The sequence below is a fragment of the Archocentrus centrarchus genome, unplaced genomic scaffold (assembly GCF_007364275.1).
Source record: "Archocentrus centrarchus isolate MPI-CPG fArcCen1 unplaced genomic scaffold, fArcCen1 scaffold_30_ctg1, whole genome shotgun sequence".
NCBI classification, from domain to species: domain Eukaryota; kingdom Metazoa; phylum Chordata; class Actinopteri; order Cichliformes; family Cichlidae; genus Archocentrus; species Archocentrus centrarchus.
In genome coordinates this window covers 2,735,035-2,747,167 of record NW_022060259.1, presented here as the reverse complement: position 1 = coordinate 2,747,167, position 12,133 = coordinate 2,735,035, and the positions used below count along the sequence as shown (strand labels likewise).

General features: G+C 39.3%; 1 pseudogene; it reads right to left on the bottom strand.

The window, feature by feature from the left end:
- Window positions 1-5,607: 5,607 nt before the first annotated feature.
- Window positions 5,608-12,133, bottom strand: part of LOC115776286 (scavenger receptor cysteine-rich type 1 protein M130-like) — a 37,810-nt pseudogene continuing 31,284 nt past the window's right edge.

The window sequence follows — 12,133 nt, the reverse complement described above, 5'->3', positions numbered from 1 at the left end:
TAATGTATAGTATAGTATAATGTCTTAATGTATGTATGTATAATGTATAATGTATGTATGTTATAATGTATAATGTATAATGTATGTATGTATAATGTATAATGTATGTATGTATAATGTATAATGTATAATGTATGTATGTATAATGTATACTGTATGTATGTATAATGTATAATGTATACTGTATGTATGTATAATGTATAATGTATAATGTATGTATGTATAATGTATAATGTATAATGTATAATGTATGTATGTATAATGTATAATGTATGTATGTATAATGTATAATGTATGTATGTATAATGTATAATGTATAATGTATGTATGTATAATGTATAATGTATGTATGTATAATGTATAATGTATAATGTATAATGTATTATGTATAATGTATAATGTATGTATGTATAATGTATAATGTATGTATGTATAATGTATAATGTATAATGTATGTATGTATAATGTATAATGTATGTATGTATAATGTATAATGTATAATGTATGTATGTATAATGTATAATGTGTGTATGTATAATGTATAATGTATACTGTATGTATGTATAATGTATAATGTATAATGTATACTGTATGTATGTATAATGTATAATGTATAATTTATACTGTAAGTATGTATAATGTATAATGTATAATGTATGTATGTATAATGTATAATGTATGTATGTATAATGTATAATGTATGTATGTATAATGTATAATGTATGTATGTATAATGTATAATGTATAATGTATACTGTATGTATATATGTATGTATGTATGTATGTATGTATGTATGTATGTATGTATGTATGTATGTATGTATAATGTATAATGTATGTATGTATGTATGTATGTATGTATGTATGTATGTATGTATAATGTATAATGTATGTATGTATAATGTATGTATGTATAATGTATAATGTATGTATGTATAATGTATAATGTATGTATGTATAATGTATAATGTATAATGTATACTGTATGTATGTATAATGTATAATGTATAATGTATACTGTATGTATGTATAATGTATAATGTATACTGTATGTATGTATAATGTATAATGTATAATGTATAATGTATGTATGTATAATGTATGTATGTATAATGTATAATGTATGTATAATGTATAATGTATAATGTATGTATGTATTATGTATGTATGTATGTATAATGTATAATGTATAATGTATGTATGTATGTATGTATGTATAATGAAATTTTGACAAAAAAGTCGAAATGTGCAGATTAAAGTCGCTTCAAGTCAAACAACTGCCACAACACATCTGTTATCCCCTCCAGAATGTCTTGTATTAAGAGTTAGTGAAACTATACTTTAGAATCAGTTTTAGTAACAAGGAAATGATTTCTCTTCTAGTACATAAACACGATGTAGTGATAAGTATGAGAACGTTAAAGAGAGAGTGCAGAAAGCTGCATCTGCTCAGAAGGAAAAACCACACAAACTGGCAACGGTTAGCTGGAACGACGGCTGCACCTTCATACAGTACATAGGGGACATGTAGACCCACAAGACAAAATAACACTGCTGATCAAGTTGTTTCTACCCAAGACATTTTGTACAGAGTGTAGCAGCTGTGGCCATTATTTGACTTGAAATGACGACTTCGACAATTTTTACTTTATTCTCAAAATGCTCAAAATGATTTTTTTTCTCAATGTGGCCTAACACTCCTATATATCTATATATCTATATATATATATCTATATATATATATATATATATATATATCTATATCTCTATATATATATATCTATATATATATAGATATATATATATATCTATCTCTCTCTCTCTCTCTCTCTCTCTCTATATATATATATATATATATATATATATATATATATTATTACTCCACCTGGTGGAGTAATATGAAAATCAAAAATTCAAAGTCGGTTTTCCAAAATATAATCTTAATGGTTTTCAAAGGTTTGTTGGACTGAAGGGTGTTTTTATTGGCCGGGCCGTTCTTCCTCTGCAGCAGATTGTCTCCTCTGTGGCTCTTTTACCCCCAAAGTGGAGTTCAACACACCACATTGGTATGAAGAGGCGCATTTTCACCCAAACATTTTCCCCCTGAACTGAACCAAGTAGGTTATAGTAAGTGAAAGAAAGCTACAATAAAAGGTCCTCCATAAATGAGTGTTTGTTCGTCACTGTTGAAGTCTTAACTAAACTTACTGAAACTGCTGAAAAGCTTTGAAATGTTCTAAAATCTAAAAATAAAGAGAAAAGTGTTTGTGGGGGTTAAAGGTCCGAACTTCCTGAATATGATTAAAATTTATATTGGAAAAAAGCTGATCATTTTAGAGCTAGACAAATATTGAATGTCAGCTTTACATAGCTGTACACTTTTTATTAACAGCTTAAAAACCACATTTTCAGGCCCCCTGTGAACTGATGATAAGAGCTGAAACAGACTTTAAAATCATTTTAAACAGACAGCAGCAGCTGTTATCCAGGGTCCATCCTGCTCCGGTCCAAACTCCAGACTAAATGCTGCTCTCCACACTCTGAGTCACCAACAAAGCTGGACCACAAACTCCAGGAACAGACTGTAACAGGAGGATGATCACTGAACTTAGTTTGGGACCCATCTCACACATTCCTGCAAACAGTGAGGCCAGCACCACTGACACCGACAGCACAAGAGTGAAACTTCAGCTGCCTCCCTCAGCACCACGATGGACAATCAAAGGCATGAAGTGGTTTCATCCTCGGTGATGGAGGAGCCGTCTGTTTATCAGGCAGTGAAGCCTTTGAAATAAAAACCAGAGTTTTCAGTAACAGAGGCTCTTTGTCCGTTTTGTTGTAGGGTTTGAGCCAAACATGGATTTCATTTTAATTGATTTCATGAAGACACAAACAAGCACATAATCATTATTACTATGTGCAAATGATTTTTATTTTGAGTTTATTACTCCAAATCAAAATTCCAAGCTGTACCTGCTGACCTCTGACCTCTGAGTTAAACCAACAGAACATTTCCTGCAGCTCTGCTTTAAAACACATTTTTCTGTTCAATAATGTAATTAATTAAATAAAGTAATTAACTGTAAGCATGTCCCCTCTGGAAGCTTTTGCAGTCAGAATCATGACTGTATGGACTGTAGTGCCAAATATACAGATACCTGAAAAATTCAGTAACAAAGTATTTATACTTCATTACTTCCCACCTCTGCCAGCCAATACACACACTCACTCACTCTATATGTCAGTCAAAGCAAAGATGCACACCCATCCACATCAACCGCTCCTATAAAGTGTGGGCAGCAGTTCTACAGTAATGGCCGAAAATGTTGGCAGCCCTGATATTTCTCCCAGAAAATTATTGCAATTACACATCTTTTGTTACGCACATGTTTATTTCCTTTGTGTGTTTTGGAACAACATGAAAAACAGGCGAAAAAAGCCGCAAAAATCCAAAAATGAGCCGGACAAAATTACTGGCACCCTCAACTTAATATTTGGTTGCACACCCTTTGGAAAAAATAACTGAAATCAACCGCTTCCTATAACCATCAACACCTCTAAACTGGAACTCTTATATCTGGAGTCTGCCTTCTCACAACAGCAATTTTAAGATCTCTCCACAGGTGTTCAGTGGGATTTATTATTGTAGGGTCTTTACCCGCAGTACAAAGCGCCTTGAGGCGACTGTTGTGATTTGGCGCTATATAAATAAAATTGAATTGAATTGAATTGAAATTGAATTGAATTGAATTGAATTTAGATCTGGACTCACTGCTGGTTAATTCAGAACTCTGCAGCTCTTTACTTTCATCCATTTCTTTGTGCTTTTTGGAGTATGTTTGGGGTCATTGTCCTGCTGGAAGACCCATGACCTTGGATCCAAACTCAGCTTTCTGAGTTGTTCTTTTCTTTGTAGGCTGCGTTCTGTTTCGTGCTAACACTGATGCAGCCTGAGCCTGCAGGACAGCTTAAAGTTCTTTAGAATGTGACTGGAGCTGCTTATCCACCATCCGGACTGTCCTGCACTGCAACCTTTCCTCAGTTTTTCTCTTCCGTCCACGTCCAGGGAGGTTAGTTACTGTAAACTTCCTGATTATGTTGGACACCGTGGACAAAGGAACATCAAGATCTCTGGAGATGGATGTGTCACCTTGAGATTGTTGATATTTTTCCACAATGTTGGTCCTCAAGTCCTCAGACAGTTCTGTTCTCTTCTTTCTGTTCTCCGTGTTTAGTGTGGCACACACAGACACACAATGCACAGATTTAGTCAACTTCTCTCCTTTTTATCTGGCTTCAGGTGTCATTTTTATATTGCCCACACCTATTACTGTCACAGGGGGGTTTAAACGAGCATCAAATGCTTTAAAGTTTTTTACCCACAATTTTGAAAAGGTACCAAAAATTCTGTCTGACCCATTTTTGGAGTTTATGATATGGATTTTGGCTTTTTTTCCCTCTTTTTTTGTGGTTTTCCAAAACTCAAAAGAAATAAACACGTGCATAACAAAACATGTGATTGCAGTAATTTTCTGGGAGAAATTCTTCATTTTCTGTAAAAATTTCAGGGGTACCAACATTTTTGGCCATGACTGTGGCCCCACCAGTGGCACCCACCCCTGAGCCTGAGACCCTTTTATTAAGACAGAAGACATTTCACAGAAGAAACTCCTGAAACATTGCTTTATTTAGATATTTATGCAATATATGTATAAAATCAGTTTCTTAAGGAAAACACATCAATATAAAGGTAAGAAAAGTTAGTCAAAATTACACATTTGAGTCAAAAACTGCAAATTTTTATACATAAAAATGAGAAAAAGCAAGCCTCCTTCTTGTTCTGTAAGTAAAATCTGGAAATACAAAAAATGAAAATGACTCAAAATCCTGATTTACAAAAATTAACAAGGCCTTGAACTCTGGTTGTTCTCAGAAAATGATCCATGTAAACAACAACAGAGCCAGAAACATGTTTTGGTTAATATCTCACTAATATGATTAAGCTCACTTATTCTTAAACTAAAACTTCACTGTCACCATATTTGATCCACCAAACCTGGACTTCTTCTAGATCGACAAATCCATCTGTAGGTGGCGCTGTAACGTGACATGTGGTGTAACCTGAAGCATATTTAATAAAACACCTGTGATGAAGGTAAGCTGTAAGCTGGTCGGTCTCAGCAGGCGTCTCTATAATCCATCAATACATGAACACAGGGATTCAAAGAGGCCCAGACTTTGCTGCAGGCAGCTTGTGTTTGTGCTCAGTGACTTTCTTCAGCTCCATCACCTCTGCTCTTCATGTTCCACTGACTGTTTTAGTCACCAACCATCATCAGGAAGTGTTACTGAGCTCAGAGAGCAGCTGAGCAGCAGGCTCATTTTCTCTTCTATACAATCAGACTTCTTTTTGCAACCAGAGGAGTCTCCCCCTGCTGGACATTAGAAGGAATGCAGGTCAGATTCAGGCATATGTGCATCTTTTATATACAGTCTGTGCTCTCTTCATGCTGCCTGTCAGAGAGCTACAGGATGATTCCAGCCTTGTGGTTAAAGTCAAATCCTTGACTGAGCTGATGGTCGCTTCTGTTTCTGCTCACAAATTTATCAGGATGTCCGATGAGCTGCTGGGACGTCCTCCTCCTCTCCATGAGCTCCTTCTTCAGCCGGCCCTCCTTCAGCTGCACAAACACCGAGTTTACGCTCCACCAGCTCAATGTGCTCCCGTCTGCCTGACTTGCGCCCCCTGCTGGCCTGAAGAGGAATGACGGCACACAGATTAGACCGACTGCATCGCTCCTCACTTCAGTTCAATAAACAGACTGAGGGCTTCACTGTGAGCTGCAAAGAGTTGCTCAGTACCTTACAGTAGAAGTACAAGACAACATTCTCCAACAGCAGAATCAGCGGCAGGAGGACCACTCTGATGATGAGACCTGTGGGATCTGATCAGATACATTCACAGCCATCATCAGTCCAGCAGCTCTCATTAAACTCAGACTGCAGCAACCTGAAAATGACCTGTTTGATTCAGTTACACTTTGAACTGAACTTCACTGACTTAGTGTCACAAATTTGTACTACAGCTTCATCTCTTGTGTGTAAAAGTGAATAAAGGGATCTCTGTCTCTTGGACCTTTTCATTACAACTTGCTAGTTAAACTGAAGCTTATAATGTGCAGATCGATCAGAGTCGTTTGCTGTGTCACGTCACACAAATACACTATAAACTCTTTTTAATACAGTTAGACCAAAGGCTTTAATTCAGTGGCAGAAATTTAGAACACAACAGCACATGTGTGTCTGATCAACAGCCCCCCCCACCCCCAACAAAGCCCTCAGTGTCTGAGGTGCAGATCAAACTGAGAGGCAGGCTGCAACATTATTTAAAAAGTTCAGGTAAACTACGCCACCTGCTGTCTCAAATGTTTGCTGCAGAGATAACCTGCCTGTAAATGTCTGTGGGAAGTTATATGAATTCATTTATCTGCTTGGATATTATGTCATGGATTCATTTTGCGATTTTTAACTTGAATACTCTGGAGTTGGAGGGAGAACATTTTTCCAAATTTTAGCTTTAAATTGTGACACTGGATGTAAAATTTAACTTGCTGAAGTTTTCACAGTTTTAATGTGTTTCTCGCTGCAACACCAACTTCACCTCTGTTGGTGTTTTTGGCCCTAAGAATCTGAACTCTGGATGGTGTTACTTTGACCTCCAGCACTCCTGCGAGGAACTATGGCTTCACTGTTGACTCCCTCAGCTGCCACATCAAGGGCTGCCTTCTTTCAGTGTTCAACATTGTCACAATTAGGAGCAGCCTGTCTCAGTGATGCTGAGTATTACTGAGCAAAGCAGAAGGCCTGTCGAGGGCATCGTATGTCTCATCTTCTCTTGAAGTCTCCAAACATAAGACATCCTATCTGGACAGAATCCTTTATAATTTCATTTGGAGAAATAAGCCACACAAGGTTAAGAAAAAATTATGTCTTTGTCGTTAGCAGAGGGCGGTCTGAACGTCTTAGATTTCCCTTCATTTAACCAAATCATTAAAATTAATTGGATCAAAAGATTCCTGAAAGACCCAGATAGCATGTGGAACATGATTCCAAATTTCTTATTTAAAAGAGTCAGTGGTCTTAATTTTTTATTAATGTGCCCTTTTGCTGTTGGAAAACTGCCAAACTGTCCCAACTTTCATAAACAAGCTCTCCTGTGCTGGTCCCACCTTTACAAGCACAACTATTCTCTTACAAATACTTTATATGGAACAATGTCAACATCACACACAGAAACAAATCATTACTTTTTGAAAATTGGTTCAGAAACAACGTCCTACTTGTGAAACAGCTTTTTAATTGTGAAGGGCTTCCATTTTCTTATGATGATTTTGTACAGAAATACAGCGTTCCTGTCTCCCAAAAAGGAGCACAGAATTGTAATAAATGCTCTGTCATCTGGCATCATATCTCTGTCACATGCAGTACAGATTTGTGTGACTCTTTTTTACTTTTAATAACTTTCACGTCACAGTTGAAGGCGTCTTCATCTTGGACAAAAAGTCTCTCAGTCCCACATCAGGAACAGCAGTCAAACACAAATGGATCCAACAAACAATTGAGGACAGTATCTGGAACTCTGTTTTACTCTCCCTTATAAATATGTGTTGCCCAACAAGATTAAAGAACTGTTGTTTAACCCTCTGGAGTCCACGACATCACCGATTTGAGATGACGTAACATCGGGACGCTGCTGTGCTGAGTGTCCATTTCAACATGTATCGAAAGAGCAGACTTCAACCTACGTACCAGTTTTGAAATTTCGTTGATAGGCCAAGTAAAACCAGAGTTATGCCCAATGAATTACACCATGCTTTTTCCTGTATATTGTCCTCACCTTTGATGGGCGTTTTGTGCAGAAATAAACGGCGAAAACTTGAGTTTCGCTAACAGGAAGTGCTTGCTAATAAAAACAAAACAAAACAAAACAAAGCAAAATAACACCCGACAACCCCTTTCCTATTAATGAAAAAAATCAGGAAGTTATGCGGTACCATGATGCATTTGGGTGCATTTGGCTCCTGAGGAGCAGGTGAAAAAGTGGTAAAAGAGACAACATTGATGGCAAGTTTTGCCTGTGATGGCCCCTCTGTCTTGTGGAGGACAGAAACTGGTTTTTGAGGTGGCATAAATAATTTGTGTAGCATCTTATTGTGAGTCCTGATTGCTCTTCAAATATTGTACAGAAAAACACCTGATGCCTTTCCTGCATTTTAATGTGAATAGTTGCATATAATTTTATTATTTACTATATTTTTACACAAGTTTTGAAAATTTACAAGTTATATTTGAATTTTAAGTTTTAAAAATAATTTGCTAAGCATGTTTGTGATTTTTACAGTAAAAAAAAAAAAAAATCAAATTCTTTTCTACTCTGATTTTTTTTTTTTTTTATGTGATTTTTAAGTCCAGTGTGTTAATACAGTATGCCAAAATGAAAGAATAACTATACAGTCACACACGAGGTGGTTCTGAAAAGAATGATAAACAAGGCAAGGTAAACAGTTTCTAAGGTCAACTATAGAGGTAAAAGCATGTGACTCTGTTTTGGAAAGATTTCCAGGTAGATCTGGAAAGATACTTTGGTAAAGATGTTGTACTTAGAGAGCATGATATATTATTATTCTTTTCCAATTTACGTTTTTCCAGCAATGAGCAATCTATCGTCAATTTGTTAATTATCCTAGCCAAATTCTACATGCATGAAATGAAATAAAAAAAAAAAACCCTTATATTCGGTTTTTAAGCGAGCAGATCTGACCTTATATTTCAAAACATTACCACATCTGAAAATTTATAATAAAAAATTGATTAAAACTATTGACCTATGCAAAAAATACAAAATTATGTCTCATTAAGCAACCCTCTTGTAAGAGCTCAGATATTGTTTTGTTCTTTCATGTTTTTGTTTATTGCAAAGTACTGTATAGTACATACACTACCTACCTCTACCTACCTCTACATGCTTCTATATAGAGTCTCTGGTGCTTGAAAAAAGGCAACTGGACTTCTTTTTGTTTCTTGAAGACGTTTCACCTCTCATCCCAAAGGCTTCTTCAGTTCTCAACCAAATGGTGGAGAGACCCGGGTATTTAAACCCCTGTGGGCGTCGTCCCTTGGAGGTGGTTATGACCCTCTATTGTTCATGTGCATAAACAGCCTCTTCACAAACGAATGGCACAACATAGAAGAGCCACAACGACAGGACAAGACTCAGCTGTACATCTGCATCTGAAGGAGAAAGGTCACTCTTTTGAGGACGCCAATGTTCACATTTTGGACAGGGAAGACAGATGGTTTAAAGGGGAGTGAAAGAAGCCATCTATGTCCACTGTGAACAACCATCATTGAACAGAGGAGGTGGATTACATCACCAACTTTCCCCCGCTTACAGTGCTGTCCTGAGCTCCCTTCCCAGACGTCTCAACCCTCATTCACACCTTTGTTCAAGTGACCTCAATAGGCCACAGGAAACAATGGAGCGGAGTCCTAAATTGGTTTCAACTGAAACCACTGATTGAAATGACCCACGCCTCCTTTCACACCTGGGCACATGTGTTCACATGAACAATAGAGGGTCATAACCACCTCCAAGGGACTACACCCACAGGGGTTTAAATACCGGGGTCTCTCCACCATTTGGTTGAGAACTGAAGAAGCTTTTTGGATGAGAGGAGAAACGTCTTCAAGAAACAAAAAGAAGTCCAGTCGCCTTTTTTCAAGCTCCAGAGACGACTATGACCTGGATGAATGAGAATCTACACAGACATACTTCTATATAGAGGTGTATATATATATTTCGACTTGGCTGTATATGGATATTTTGATATTGTTTACAAAATAACTAATGTAAATTTTTAACTCAATGTAATAAAAATAAAAAAAAAGTTCATGCAGGCACACTTTGCCCCCCCCCCTCCTCTGATGTGATTAGTTGTGCTGTGGTCACATGACTCTACGGCACTGAGCAGAACCATGTAGGTTGCAGTGAGTGAGAAAGCAGCAGAAGTGTAGAGGTGCTTTAATTTGATTCAGTTCAATTTTTTTATATAACAGCAAATCACAACAAACAGCTGCCTGAATGTGTTTTATATTGTAAAGAGCCGACAATAGCTACAGAGAAAACACAAAATGACCCTCTATGAGCAAGCAGTCAGTCATAAATATGGATTATGTTCTAGGTCTTGAGTGATGTTGTGTGTGCCTGTGCTTCAACTTTAATGAGACAAATTCTATCTTTTCTTTTAATCTAGTATTATATTCATCTGTTACTTTGCACTAATTAGCAGGTGTCTGTGCAGTGGTCGATGATCACAGCTTATCAAAGATCAAAAAGCTCGTTAGCATTAGCTAATTAACTAAGCACTACAGCTCCAGAATATCAACAAGACAGTTCTCATTAACATTAACTATAATTTCCCCATTGTGGGACCAATAAAGTATCATTAATTCATGAAAATGAAGTACACCGGTGTAAACTCCGACGTACAGGCAGCAAGCCGGGGGGATACAAGAATACCCACCCCAGCTCGCCGCCTCTCACCGAGGGCAACTCCAGACTGGAACAGAGTCCAGCCCTTCTCCAGGAGCCCAGGCCATGCGTTGAGGTGAGCCCAACTATATCTAACTGGTATCTCTCAACCTCACGCACTAGCTCAGGCTCCTTCCCCACCAGAGAGGTGATATTCCATGTCCCAATAGCCAGTTTCGATAGCCGGGGATCGGTCCGCCAGGGCCTCCGCCCTCGGCCACCACGCGACACACACTGCACCCGACCCCTACGACACCTCCTGCGGGTGGTGGGCCTACAGGACCCGAATGGTGTTTTGTTATTGGACTTCTGTGCAAACCACAGTTTGTCCATAACGAACACCATGTTCGAACATCAGGATGTCCATAAGTGCACATGGCACCAGGACACCCTAGGTCGCAGGTCGATGATCGATTTTGTAATCGTATCATCAGATCTGCGGCCGTATGTTCTGGACACTTGGGTGAAGAGAGGAGCTGAGCTGTCAACTGATCACCACCTGGTGGTGAGTTGGATCAGGTGGCGGGGGAAGATGCTGGACAGACCTGGCACACCTAAACGTATTGTGAGGCTGTGCTGGGAACGCCTGGCAGAAGCCCCAGTCCGGGAGATCTTCAACTCCCACCTCCGGCAGAACTTCGACAGCATTCCGAGGGAGGCTGAGGACATTGAGTCCGAATGGACCATGTTCCACAACTCCATTGTTGAGGCTGCTGCTCAGAGCTGTGGCTGCAAGGTGGTCGGTGCATGTCGTGGTGGTAACCCCCGAACCAGATGGTGGTCACCGGAGGTGAAGGGAGCCATCAAGCTGAAGAAAGAGTCCTATCGGGCTTGGTTAGCCTGTGGGACTCCGGAGGCAGCTGACAAGTATCGGCAGGCCAAGCGGAATGCAGCTCGGGCAGTGGCCGAAGCAAAAACTCGGGTGTGGGAGGAGTTCGGTGAGGCTATGGAAAAAGACTTTCGGACAGCATCGAAGCAATTCTGGCAAACCGTCAGGCGACTAAGAAGGGGAAAGCAGTGCTCCACTCACATGGTTTATAGTGCGGGTGGGGTGCTGCTGACTTCAACTGAGGCTATAGTCGGACGGTGGAAGGAATACTTCGAGGACCTCCTGAATCCCACTGACACGCCTTCTGTAGTGGAAGCAGAGTCTGGGGACGAGGGGATGACTTGCCCATCACTGGGGGTGAGGTCACTGAGGTAGTTAAGCAACTCCTTGGTGGCAGGGCCCCTGGGGTGGACGAGATTCGCCCTGAGTTCCTGAAGGCTCTGGATGTTGTAGGGCTGTCTTGGTTGACACGCCTCTGCAATATCGCATGGAGATCTGGGGCAGTGCCAATGGATTGGCAGACCGGGGTGGTGGTCCCCATCTTTAAGAAGGGAGACCGGAGGGTGTGCTCCAACTTTCGGGGGATCACACTCCTCAGCCTCCCCGGTAAAGTCTATGCCAGGGTGCTGGAAAGGAGGGTTTGTCCGTTAGTCGAACCTCGGATCCAGGAGGAACAATGCGGTTTTCGACCTGGTCGCGGAATGCTGGACCAG